The sequence below is a fragment of the Neodiprion pinetum genome, chromosome 3 (genome assembly GCF_021155775.2).
Source record: "Neodiprion pinetum isolate iyNeoPine1 chromosome 3, iyNeoPine1.2, whole genome shotgun sequence".
Taxonomy (NCBI): domain Eukaryota; kingdom Metazoa; phylum Arthropoda; class Insecta; order Hymenoptera; family Diprionidae; genus Neodiprion; species Neodiprion pinetum.
In genome coordinates, this window is record NC_060234.1 from 24,730,852 (window position 1) to 24,745,020 (window position 14,169).

General features: G+C 45.1%; 1 protein-coding gene and 1 long non-coding RNA gene across 4 annotated transcripts in view; one reads left to right on the plus strand and one right to left on the minus strand.

Annotated features, from left to right (window-relative positions):
- The window catches only part of LOC124213994 (nucleolar protein 4-like), a 61,272-nt gene that overhangs the window by 24,269 nt on the left and 22,834 nt on the right, over nt 1-14,169 (plus strand). The gene's annotated exons all lie outside the window — the stretch shown is intronic.
- On the minus strand, nt 8,238-9,690 carry LOC124213995 (uncharacterized). 2 transcript variants are annotated; one of them, XR_006882038.2, is made up of 3 exons: nt 9,288-9,690; nt 8,891-9,211; nt 8,238-8,805 (listed from the first exon to the last, which is right to left on the minus strand). It is a non-coding gene; the product is annotated as an uncharacterized lncRNA (long non-coding RNA). The 2 variants fall into 2 exon arrangements; XR_006882037.2 differs by having other exon boundaries at nt 8,887-9,211.

The following is a 14,169-nucleotide window of genomic DNA, read 5'->3' on the forward strand; positions in this document are numbered from 1 at the left end:
ATCGATAGAAGTTCATTGAGTCTTGGCCTCAACGGTACGATATAAATCCGCTCATACTTCTTATACGAAATTATCGCACGCGCGCTTCGAGATCACCCTGGGTTATCTCTCTCCACGGTTCTCCTTCCCGCGGCCTCGGAGACGTCAGCTCATTCGCTTAACCCCTTTGCCCCGCTTCACGTGTGCCAGCGGTGCGTGACTTCGGCCCTTTGATCGGCGTCGTGGTCTCCCCTCGGGGTCGACATCTGCAGAGACGACAAACCACCGAGAAGAGCAAGTAGGCGTCCCTGCTCTCACGTAGATCGCGCAGCCTGATTCCTCGTTGAAAGAGTTTGCGAGGACCCGCGGATCTTTGTACCTCTTTGTTCGTCTGTCGTACCAATAAACTTCAAGATTTGTTCACTTGCTACGCTGCTAGAATCGTGAAAATGTAAAATTTGTAATTCAGAATAGTAAGGGTGGTATAAATTTCACAAGTAAGGAACGATTTCATAGAGATTTTCGTTGAAATGAATCGATGAACATTTGCTCATCGTAACCGAATAAGAAATTGTTACTTGTTTACTCAAAAAAAGTTTTTCCTGTTGAATGAATATAGATATATGTATAAAAAAAAAAAAAAAAACTGATTGAACTATCGTTGCAGTGTAAATTGAACATACTTGAGCAATCTTTGCGTGAAGAAATATGACGTACTGGCCCACGTAAAGTACGAAAGAAGATTTGCTACGCGTATTTTTGCCAATTTGGCTTTGTAAATCTGACATTCGCTAGCCGAAACTAAGAATCTTGAACGGGTATACATTACAGAAGGTGATGACAATATTCTTGAAAACTCATCGAAACGTCGAACGCTACGAGAGGAGATTAATTGATTTGTCGGAAAAAAATTGGTAGTCAGTCAACCCTCTTGCAAGGGACCCCCTGGTGATTCGCATCTTCATCTAATTTTAGAATCCGGTTATTGCAGCGTGCAGGGAGGGTAAAGAAAAGCAGTTTGCGCGTCACCATCCTCGAACTCTTTCGCTAGCGGAAGTTAAACTTCTGTATAAAATCTAACTGCCGGTTTGGGGGGAGGCTGGAATCCCTGCATCCAGGGGCTGCACGACCCCTCCGCCAGACTTGGGCAGGGCAGCCGGTTTCCCCGCACTTCTTTCCTCGTCAAATCTTCGGATGCTGCAGTGCTTTCGAAGCAGACGATGCGACGGCCGCAGTCTGCGAAGCGAGGGGGAGGCGAAGAATTCCGAAAATGAACGAAAACGTAGCCTCTGCAGCAGACGCCAAAACTCTTGAAGCACTTAAATTTAAAATCTTTCTCGTATAAACTCGAGTTAGTCGTTGGCGCTCCGGAAGCTTACATCTAGCGGACTGCCGATGATCATCTTGTACTAACTCCTGCAATTCGCGATCTCGGATTTACGACCTTGAAGTACTTGGTTTATTTCTAACTCCTTTGTTACTAAGCTCAGCGCCATTTTGCGATGCACTAGCCGACTGACCAAGCCGCAAGGTGATCACGTTGCTGACTTCGCGAAGTTAAACACTTTTTAATCCAAGTGATTAAGTTTCGCGTCCAAAATGTATACGAAATTTTGGTTGACCAAGCTTTATCGAAAACCGTAATAATAAGGTCTTCAAGTTTGCAAAATTACAACTTAACAACCTGTATTAAAAATTAAAATGTCCGAGAGTTTTCGGCGAAAATTTCAGACACCTCGTCCAAACCTATCGTGAATTGTACGGAACTTGTACCGAGGAATGAATTCGGTTGTAAGCGAATGAACATCTCGCCGAGTCAATCTCCAGGGAAGTTGTCTTTACAGCCAATGGCGCGTTTCCTTAAATGGTCATTCGGATATTGGAATTCATCCCGAGCCTCGAGTATCGAAAAAATGGGATACCTAGGTACGGATTGAAGTGAGGTTAGCCTGGCGTGGTCCGGGGCAACAGGCCCAGATGCGGCATGTTGGTACAAAGTGGTGTGGATACGTGTCTATATAGGGTAACGAGCGTCTTGACGCAACAAATTTTTTCCGTCTCATTGGAATCCAGAGTTGCTAAGTGAGAGCGTCCCGTAGTCGAGCAACGCGAGTCAACGTCGCGCGATGCCTGGTGCCTGTTAGGAATAAGCTCTTAATTCCTTGTAGGGTTCTCGACTCCCGCCTCCGTCGTCTTTCTCCGTCTTATTCTCTCTCGCACACTCTTTCTATATCTACTCGTCTCTCTCTCCCCCCATCTCTCTCGGGACTCGCCTCCAAGTCCTGACTCCTTAAACTCTCCTTCGCTGTTTTGCTCTATACACAAAAGCCGCCGTGGGCTGTATTGCCTGTACAGCTAGCGAAAGATTCGAACGGATGAATGTTCATTCGCAACAAAAATCTTATATTCAAGATTATCTTCCGATCGACAATCAACAGCTGATGAAGTGTCATGTAAATAGAAGGGTCGAAAAGCTACAAAGATTAGTTATTCTTTGGTTCTTTTTTCACCGTCTCTAGCTGTCTGAACGATTGATATAGAACAGAGTTTCGGAATCGACGTTTTTGCAATTCAATGATGTAGAATTCGTACTTTTAATCGAACTTAATCTTTGTTGGATATCCCGACAGATCTACCGTAAAATTAATTCTGATTAAACACACCGTGACAAGTTGTTCGCAATTCTACGAGTTGTGTTGATACTTCGATGAAAGTTGGAGTGTATCGAAAGGAAGAAATCACTTGGCCGAAATGAATTAAAGCGACTGTTTATTTAACTGTTGGTAGGTATGTGTAATGTATGCCCGATGAAGCAAGTTGTATAACGATTTTTATACCGGGTTTAAAAGTGTTCCCAACTCAACACAAAATGAATAATTATCAGCGAAATTTTACTGGATACTAAATGGCACTGGCACTAAATATACGTTAAATTACTCAATGCAAAACAGGTGCTGGACGATATTCAAAGTATCGTAGTTCCCAATAACTACCATCTCGCGGGAGCGTTAAGCGCCACTGACATCTGTCCAGAGATTATTGAACCGGTATATAAGCTGGTACATTGATACATACGTGTCATTCAAACGAAGTAACAACTCGCGAACAAATCGTCTAAAAATAAGTAAACGTCCGTAGCCGCCCAACGCTCCGTCTCAGAGGATCAATGACGAGGCTGAAGATAGCAACGTCAACGTAACGAAATATCAGGGAAAAAATCAGTATTGCGCAATTTTAAAATGACTATCAAGGAGTTGGCTATGTAAAATATGAGTATATTTTGTTTAAGGTGGTTTGTTAAATTTCAGTAATTCCTAAAGGTGCGAAGTAACAATTTTTCCTAAGCATGCCTCGTTGCGGTAACGTTACCAACATCGTCCTCATTACGAAACATGTCCTCTTCTCGAATGATCTCGTAGCCTTGTTCGCTCACAGCTGGGGTTAGATTTGCTCGTTCCCATCGCTGTCTCGGGTGGTGTAGGTACAATGTGTACGTATATCTTCCTCTATAGAGCGTAAGTAAAGCAAAGCTGCACAGAGTGACTGGAGCGTGTATCGACCTTAGTCTGTGGCCGTCAGACGGTGTTGGTATAAGTCGGTTTTCCACCTCGGAGATGTTTTCGTGTGCAAGTAGGTCTGCGTCGAATAGACGCCAGTGGGACCGGAACGGAAAGGGAGGGTGGAGGGTCGTCGTTGCTAGGAGGAGAGGATATCGGTGGAGCCGCGCTACACGTTGCCTCAACGCCTCCACGGGGCCTGAGGACAGGATGGGGAGGGATCCCTGCGAGGGCTGGAAAACATCCCCATTTTCTTCCTCGACGGTGCGGCAGTGGAGGAGGGGGGGTTGCGGAATTTGGGACCGCTGCTGCTGGGACTAACGATTGGGCTGACTGCGGCGAGAGAAGAACGTCCAAGGGAACCGTTACAGCGGCCCTCGACTTCATGCCCCGAGTAGGCATGCGACTACCGGTATGAGAGGAAAACTGGCGAGGCGTAACGCAATTGCATGGATCACGTGCCCGCGACGTTTTATGGGAAACGGAACGGCGCGTTTTAGCGATGGCTTTCGCACGGTGTTGAGGTGATCAACGGGGTTTTTTTTTTCTCGTCTGTAGGTTCGCGACGATTGGTCGCGTGATTCTGTAATGCAGCGCACATATGAGGTTGAAGCGGTTCCAAGGAGTTTGTTGTAATCGTTTTTGGACGGGCTCGTGAGGAATTTTACACCCGTCAAACCCTTATGGTATTTATTTTCCAAGAAAATATTACGGTTTTTGTAATTCACAGATAGATATATACATGATAATCTGGTTTCGAATCTTGTACAAATTGAATAGAATTCGTTATTTTATGCAGTATATGCTCATGTATTATATCCGTATCTGCACTGACATGTGATTACGGTGAACGAATACATGGCGCAAGGCTTATATGGTGTACGAGCCGATGCTGAAGTGAAAGACGTATAATTTTGTCGCAAATATTGATTAGAAATATTAAGAAAATTTTTTTACACTCGATGCCGTAGGGAAAAATGATCCTAAAAGTTTTCGCTGTTGAGCCTTCGAACTTTTATTTTCAATCTTCTTGAATTTCGTTTTAAATGTTTCCAATAATTACTTCCAATTTAATTTCTAATACATACCAACGCACGTAAAGCATCTTCTAAGTTGTTTAAAATAAACTGAATCGTGCAAGTATAAATACGGAATGACATAACAAAAATAATAATAAAACGTCTCGAATGAATGTTTCCTTAATTCCAATGTTTAAATATACCTGTAAAAAGGAATTGTTTACCTGCCGAGTACCGTTCACCCCTTCATCCAACCCTTTCTTGGGACGCGTTCAGTGGTAATAATTAGACCCGTATGTTTATTTGAACACGCTGCATACACACACACACATATGTGGAGAATACCTACGGTTTGCGAGTGTGTATGTAGGTATTTACATTAGCACGATGTTATATAGGATACAGACGAGCTTAACGTTGAACGTTAACCGGTGACAGATGACACGAGTCACTGAGGAGCGGTTGTCCGAGTTACGCGAACTACGTCTTCGATCCCGTATTCATGTAAACTACATATCGCGTCGTGTATAGGTGTAACATACGCGTGCGTGCAGCAAGTAGTTGTGTAAAATATCGAAGAAATAAGATGACAAAAAGGCAACCCATCGCGAGATGTGTTGGAAAAAAAAATACATGGTAATAAACCTACCGAAGACCAAATGGTGTTTTTTTTGTTTTTTTTGAACACACGGAATCTTTGCTGACCGCCGAAGGGCGCATGCGAGCTGTATGAGATAAAATGACTTGCTTCGTCAAACTGCGCTGCCGACGATGAGAGGTCCCGGCGGTTCGTTGTTGGCGGTAAAGCGCGGCGATTGATAAGCTGTGAAGGAAAAATTGCGGGTCGAGATGAAGAGTCTCGGGGGGCGGGAGGGGTATTTTACCGCAATTGCTGCCACGTGTTCCCTGATACTGATAATCCGGGGTACGTATCTTTGCTCCAATTGAACTCGTGCTCTTCGTCCCAGACGCACACGAACTGTTTGTATTACGTTGGTGGGAAGAATTTGCGATTATTTGTATACGCAAATCGTCGCATGATCTCCGTGTGAGGCGCTGAGCGAGAAAAAATAAAATAAAACAAAAACCGAGTATAAGGAGTAAGTTAGACGCGCAAAAGTTATTCCGAGTTCTACTTAATTCATCCGTTGTTTTTTTCATTGAAAATTGGATGAATTATGAAAACCTTCAGTTATTTATACAGTTCAGGCTGTTTGCAGCGGGAATTAAGGAAGTGTCGAGCAGCGAAAGTTTCTTCGTTCGCTTGGGGTGTAGGTAAAATTAACTTCTTAAATCGAAATATTCGTATCGTTGTTCGAGATAAAAGCGTATGTATGTGTACCGAAAGAAGATACTCTAATTGCCGTTGTAACTTTACAAATGTGAACGATACCAAAGAAAACGATTTATTCAGCGTGTGAAACTGTACCGCAAAATTTATTTACGCTCGTTCAATTTCTTCGTGCCATTGAAAATGAACAATGATTATCGTCAAATGTTGCGCTATGTCATACTGATAATATTCATAGGTTGAACTGTGAAGATGGTTTGACATCGTTAACTTATTTTCGGGTAGGTCGTGATGAACGTGACGTATCTTGCGAATACACATCAAGACCAGATATTTTTAGTCAAATTCTGGTTTCGATCAGAACAACGACGAATTATTCGGAGTAACCGTATGGAATCGTAGGTTCGTTTCCAAAGAAAATAATAGGTCGGAGATCAGGGACGCGTAACACTGAGAAGAAATTCCGTCTGAGCAACAGCAGCCCCAGCATTGCTTTCAGCAAAGTGCAGAACGTAGAGTGAACACTGTAGGAGCTACAAGTATAAGTATACGTGTAAAAATGTGAGTAGTAGTGGGAGAAGGAGGAATCGAAAGTCAAGAATTGGAGTTTGTCCAAAGCGACCGTGAGTAAAACGGAGTTAGACATTGTGATGAGAAGATGTAGCGTAATGTGTGTGTTTGTGTGAGTTTGTGTGTGTGTGCGCGCGTTCAGACGGGTGCAGCGGAACAAATTGAACGGTTCGGAATGTTCAGAATGCATCAGCCTTACACCCCCCGCCCCTCACTTGCGACTCTTTGCTTAACGATGGACACGCCGGCAATACCTCCATCCCTTTTTCGTATTGTGCACGGTGGATGCACGGAACAAATACGCCTTATGGTACCGACTGGGACTAGCAGACAATATCACCTGATTGGCGAGTAGCCAAGGACTTTATTCGATTTCATTTCGATTCCTCCGTACGGGTACGATCATACCCTTGTACGGACTACTCTTCTCTTACATCCTATTTCACGGCCATCCTTGGATTCTTTGTTACGTATTGTGGTATTCGTGCGGTACCGCTTGTGTCGATATGTTGCCGCAGCGGACTGTCATCAAATTTTCATTGGGGTTTTACGGGATTTTAGAACTCTTTGTCTGTACTTATAAAGAGAGTATCAGGCCTTTGGATCATCGATTCTGTTTAGATTTTTAGGGCTGGTTCCTAATGTGCGGTTTTATGTATCAGATCAGATTGTAAAGAAAATGTACATCCGTTACGTTACGTTACGTTCGGTGTCGCGAATCGACAAGAACAATTTTATTTTTAACAGAAAAACGCTAGGCACTTGCTGTGGATTTTATAATCCTGCCATAAAATCTCTGGCAAGTCTAGTTCTTTGAATTCACTTTCATTATCGTCAAATTTAATCAACATTCACTATTTGCGGAATGGAACGTGTCGCGAAGCTGAAACAAAGTCAAATAATAGCTGAATCTTTAAACTCACCAGGATCATTAACTCTTTGTGATAAACTCGGAGCTCCAACTCTCCGGTTTAGAATTTCGTTTTTTACACGCAGGTAGTAAAAGTGTTTATATCCCGACTGCTGTTTGCCATGGATATGGGCTCTGCACACAATTTCGAGGCAATTGACGATGTTGGTTTGAAAATCGGTGAAGGAGTAAGGGGGCCACGTGTAGGTGCGGATATAGGCAAGTCATACGAGAGCCCACATGTGTCTATAAAAGACCGCCCCTTCCGCCCCTATACGTGAAAAGTTTCATTTCGTACCGGGAGTTAAAGTTAAACTCAGCGTACGAGCAGACCTAACTCTTCACAAAAAGGCTACAATTGAATAATCCCAGGGGACGTGTTGTCTCGTTACAATACAAAAACCGATATACATACACATAGGCGCACATGCATACACAGAGGCATTGCGTGAGGGTCCAGCTTCCCCCTCGGGGATCGGGATACTTTTCGTCTGTAATATACCTATATCGTCGGCTATAACCGAGCAAAGAATTTATCGACTCAAACGAGCAATAAAGACTTAATTTCGTCACATTTCTTTCTATTATTATTACTATTATTATTATTATTATTATTATTATTATTATTATTATTATTATTATTATTATTATTATTGTCGCAAAGAAAAAAGAAGTAAAATTGCTTAGATATGTAACCATCACAAGCGTCGAAACGCAAGAGAATTTCAGATTCTATTTGATGAATCGCAGGTTTTGGTGGGATGTAAGAATTTTATTTGTTTTCTTGTTGAAAGCACGGTGAGCTAATTACGAAAAAGAATTGGATAAGTATCTGATTTCTTCTAAAGTATAAACTGTATTTACATATATACAGATGTATACACAACTTGATATTTTTATGGTATTTTTATTTATCATTCTTCACCTTCTGTGCGGGCTATGGATAAAATCTATTGAGGAACCTTCAACGCCTGTAATAGTGAAGATGAGTTATTAGAAAATTATACCCCATTAATCCTTAGCCAGTCGATCGGAAGCCGATACATGAATTTCCGTTTCTTACATTGGGAATTATCCAACTGATTTCTGTCAAGTTCGATATCGAGATATTTTCGAGGTCGTTGAATCCGATTCCGCGATCCAGATTGCGAAGTTCGAAACCGATTCAGCACAGCACATCGACTGAATGACAAAAAATAATCTATCCCCGACCAAAAGTCATGAACCGATAGCTGTGCAAATTGGATTAAACTTTTTTGTGCCTTCACTGATAATATAGCTTACATCCACATGTATTGCAAGTACTTATCGTTAGCGAAACAATAAAATCGGTGTACTGAAATGTTTTTTACCAATCTCGAGGCAATAATTATGAAAAAATTCTGCGTAGGTACTCGTGCCGATGGTCAATTCGATAATTCGTTGAATGGTATATTCATTGCCAATCATGGATCGTGATCGTCAGTTCATTTCTCATACCTGACAAAACAAATACACCCAGTTTTATAATAGACGCACCGTTCTGCCGGGTTGAAAAAAATAGCACACATTTATACATACGTACGTATAACAGATCTCGACGGGGTAGGCAGATGGTACACACTGATTAAACCACGGCTTCCATACTGCACCGAATGTGTTCCACCGTTGCGATACGTGTATTTATACGTACAAGTATACATACAGACGCACACACGTGGACAAGCGGACACCTCGATCCGAGACTCTCTTCTTACGGTGCCGGCTACGTCATCGCCAAGTATACTTTATAATATCCCCCCGGTCCCGACTACCTACCATGTCGGTCACGTGTGGGGGACTCCCCTTGGCCGTACATCAAGGAGTGGAACTGCCGCCCGCGTCGAAAAGGATCTGTTGATTTACTCTTTAAAGAAGAAGAAGAAGAAGAAGAAACCGAGGACATCGGTCAAAGCTGCATAAAAACAAAGTTTACTGCGTACCTATAGGTGTAGGTACCTGTAAAGACCAAAGCGCGACGCATGGATTCGAGAGCCTCTCGATTTCTTTTGGCAAGTCTATGTATATACGCGACGATGACGAGCCCGGGGATCGCGTCTCATCCATTAGCGAGTTTTTCCGTCACGTCGGTCCGTCCGACGTATACATACACGGTGTACGTTACGTCCGCACACGTATCGCACAGCGAATCGTACCCTGCACCAGCGGAGTAAGATGATCAAGCGAAAACAGGACAGAGTTTACGAACGCGAGAGAGAGAGAGAGAGGGGAACGAGTTTATCCGTTCGTTGGCCTGGGAGAAGAGAGTCGCTGCGGCGGCGGCGGCGGCGGCGGCGGCGGCGACCACGGCTGCGATCCAACGACGACGAACCGTAGCCAGGAGAGGAACGGAACACACTCGATGAGGAACACAACGAACGCGGGAGGTGGCAACGCGAAGCGGCTAAGTAAGCGGCGGAGGGAAAAAGAACGGCCCGGGGGAGGGGGGGGGGGGGGGGGAGGGGGAGGGAGAAGTGACGAGGAGGCCTGCACGAGGGAGAGGGGCCACATGTGTTCGCCTCGTCTAGCGTCTTATGGTCCCCCCCCCCATCCCCCTCACCATCCCCCTCACCCCAACACCGCCTCACACGGGCGACCGGGGCGACGCGAAGTAACCTCGCGATGCCCTCGCCTTGCCTCGCCTCGCATCGCGTCGCATTGCATCGCTCGCGCACATGCGCACTGCTACACGTGACAGGCATAATGGACAGCGCGCAGCGTTGCACACGAAGAAGAGAGGAGCTGTGCGATCTGGTATAACGTACGTATGTGTGCGTGCGTGTGCGCTAGAGTTTACGGGTGGACGGATGGACGGATGGACGGATGGGAGAGAGAGAGGAGACTGTTACACCCAATTGTCCCTCGTTGCGAAGGGGTCAACTAAGGTAGTCGGGCAAGTCGGAGCAACGGGGCAGCAGACGCACCGCGTCGCACCGTTCGTCGTTTCTCGTGCCGGTTCCCATGTTATACCCCGTGTTCCCAGAATAAAAGGGGGCTCTCTCTTTACAAGCGTATATCTTCGTTTTGTCTTTCTGTAAGTCGACTTCTCGGTGTTTTTTTTTTTTTTTATTTTTTATTTTTTTTTATTTCAAGTTAATTTTTTATACTTTATTTTTTCTTGTTATCCCTCAAGGGACCGACCGAACGACCGACCCACCGACTTCCCGGAAGTTAAACGTGTGGGCGCCCCTTCACCCATTCTTCGACCCGTTACACGTTGGCTTTGATTTGGCGCCGCGGTTAACATAGCCGGTATAAGATAGACGAAGAGGGGGAAAGAGGAGAAGGAGGTGGAGGTGGAAAGGTGGATAAGGCTGATTTTTAGATCGTAGAAGGCGATATACCTACTGCAGCTTACAACACGACCGCGATGCCGACGACGATCACTGCTGCATTACCGCCTCTTCGTTACCCTTGCGTGTTTCGACATGCGGCACACGGACGCGAGTTCGCGTTCTCCTCCGTTCCATGGTGTCTTTTTTCGTCCCTTCTTTTCCTCTTCCTTTTTTTTTAGTGCCCACACGTGCGTGTCCGGATCCCCATCGCGACTACCCACGTACGCCCCTTCGAACGAAACGCAACGAGTTCCCCCCGTGGCGATACTCTCACGGTTCTCCCCGAAACCCTCCCCCACAATATGCGATCCCGGCCACGTCACGTAACCCTCGCACTTCGACTACCCCCTCGATGGGGGCTAGAGAATCGTTCGTGTGCAGACTTTGATCGGGGGGAGAAATTTTATGACACTTATGTGCCTACATCTCACCTAGATGAATAGTGCTAACGCACTAGCTGTGAAAACCTATCCTCGTGCTGGTAATGTCAGAATCTCTAGCGATATACATAGGTCCAGGGAAAACGCGGGAACGGGTCATCGTGATCACTTTGGTCAAAGTCCACTCGACTTTAAGACGTTGCCGCCTTGGTACGCTTCATCGAAATACGATCCACACCGAGTAATGAAGCGGCTAATTGACGAGAGAAAATTTTATCGTTTGAGAGATTCTCGGAGGTTTTTTTTTTATTTTTCTTTTATTTTCGATTGCCATCGGTATCAAGCAATAAATGAAAAGGGAATCATTCTGGATCCCTCTCTGATTCAAAATGTTCACAAACTTCGTACTTGGTTGAAGTAAGTATTATACTATGCCGGTACAAGTATGTGATCGTTGGGATTAGAATGCCGAAGTTTGCCAAATGACGTTTGTGTAATCTTTACCCTTATTTATCGGTCGCAGGCCACTTGTCACAGAGGAAAGATTACAAACTCTCTGGCTCTCTTCCGTTAAAATGTGATTACACCGAATCGATCACCGCTAGAGCTAATCGGAGAGCTATGCGAAACCGAAGAATTAGTGTTAAATTTGAAAAAAGCCCGAAACCGCGTGTGACATGGCGTGACAGAGGATTGGAGAACTGCAATCAGTAAGTGAGAGAGAGAGAGAGGCGACCGACATTTGCCTGCAGTCATTTCTTCGTTAAGACCGTATTCGAGGCCAAAGTTGACAAAAAATAAGCCGAGGTCGGTTCTCGGTTTTCCTGTGGTACCTCTTCGTCGACCTGGCCGAGAAGCCTGGCTCTTAGGTTTCACCTTCTCCACGTGCAGCGCATTGCCTGCTGCAGAAAGGCTGAGGCTGTTACGGGTCTGAGAAAGCGACTCGCCCTCGGTTCAGATGAGAGCCGAAAGACACTCGGTCCCCGGGAGTTTCTTCGTCCTCCTCCCGGTGCCCCTTGTCTTAGTCCAAAGCCCGAGGCGCCGATTGGCTGAGGCACGGTCAGCTACTGGGGAAGTTGAACTTTAACCCCGACAACTCGTTCGCCTTTATCGCCTCGATTGTTGTGTGTCGGCCGCTTCTCTTCTTCTTCGCTATCTCTTTCTCTCTCCTTCTCCCGTCGTACTCTGGCCGAAGAGTCGCTGTATACTCGTAACGCCGCTACGCGACATGACGCGACGCCGCGCGCGGTGGGAGCGGAATTCTTTGCTGAGCGACAAACAATTGCCACCAAGTGGCTTAATTGCTACCAACTAAACAAATGTTCTCCGTTTCTCCCCTGCGTCTCCTCCTCGTTCTCCCACCTCCCCTAACCATCGAACTCCTCTGTAACCTGCCTGGAGCTACGCTTCTTTGGTCTCGTCGCTTTTATCCTCGCACCTTCGTGATAACCTGCACCGTTCGTCACGTTACTTGTTTACTCGACCTCAACGGTAATTGGTATATTTTTGCACTTTCCTGAAGCATAGCTCACTACCGAAAACATACTAAACCGACGAATGTAAGAGGAATTCTCTAGTCGGGTTCTACTCTGTTTTGTATCGGATAAAACATTGGTCAGTATCAATACCGGGAAAGGTGTTCTTCTATGTATCTAAACTTTTGATCGATCAAGTTTGACCGCAAACTCAAGTTGCCACTTGTAGGTATCAAGTTCTATTAATTTATGATTGGTTGGAGTTAAATAGCAACAAGTGGTGGAATCACGGCTGCAAGAAATCAGAATGAACCGCTTGTTTAGAAACGGAACTTAGCGATCAATGGCAAAACTTGATGGTTTTTTTCCTGATCCAGTTCGATGTACCCGGAAAATAGTGGTTATTCTCTGTTAACGAGTAAAAAAGCAACATTGAGAATAAGTCTGGTCTGAAACTCTGGAAAAGAGTTTGAATTTAGAGCAGAGTTGTGACATTTTTTATCGTGTGTATTGAGTTTAAATTTTGCGGTGTCGTATTAGGGTGTGAAATTGACTGCTGATTTCTTGATACATTCCGTCCCCATAAAATTTATTTACACTAACCACTGAAACCGACCTTTTCAAATATTTTTCCGTGAAACAGCTATCAAGGTCTGCAGACTGGCGAGTATGGCCTGTGTTTAACTATAGCTAATTTCCATGTACTGACGACGATACTACGCGGCTTGTCAATATCGAAAGGACACTCGTACAGTCAGTTTATCGTCGAGCACGGTTTCAAATGAAACCAAGCAACTTCGGTGTAAGACTTTCGGTGTAATGTAATTTGACTCGATTTTCGAAACTTCTTATCGGCGTTAATAATGGTGGTTATTTTTCAGGGTAAAAATATATTGTGGAATAATCCCAACTTCCGATCTATCATCAGCTTACGGAAGGATTCCAATCATGGAACTCTTTCTTAGCCAATCAGTGATACGAAACTTCGTGGAAGCATATAAACTTGGTGAAAGTGAAAGGCGTTTAAATAGGCGACAACGTTCGCGGCGCCAAAACCGAAAATCAGTTGCGTTTAAAAGTACGGCGTGATGTGAACCAAGCTTTCGAGATTCTTTCCTCAGATCCTCGACCCTCCGGCTCTTACTTTCTCACGTGACGGTTGCTTTCGCGACACACACACCACATTGCTCTGACCAATAAGTGAAGGATGCGTTGCAATCGAGCAAAGGATGACAAGCAGCGTCCGATTGTGTCGTGATTTGTAGGTGTATATTACAGAAGGGGGAGGGGAGGGGGAGCTGCGCGCGTGTACCGAGAGATTCTCGCTTATCATGGGACTTCCGGCGGACGTGGGGCTGCTGCTGCTGCTGCTGTCTCTGCGTAGGTGAGAGCGTCGGGTGTTCAGCTCGTTACACGCGCTTGAATTCTTATCATGGTGGCCAGGTCGCCGCTTGCACATATGCCTGGATATGATGACGTCCGTTGAGTCCCCGAGTCCAAAGAGTGCCGCGCTCGGGACGCGCCGTCCTTTTGTCCAGATTAGGTATTTTACATGTAATGCCTAGTGCTACGGGCTCCCGTTTTACGCTGCATTATGTGTGTAGAAACGGCTAAAGGTGAAAATTGGGCGGCAGG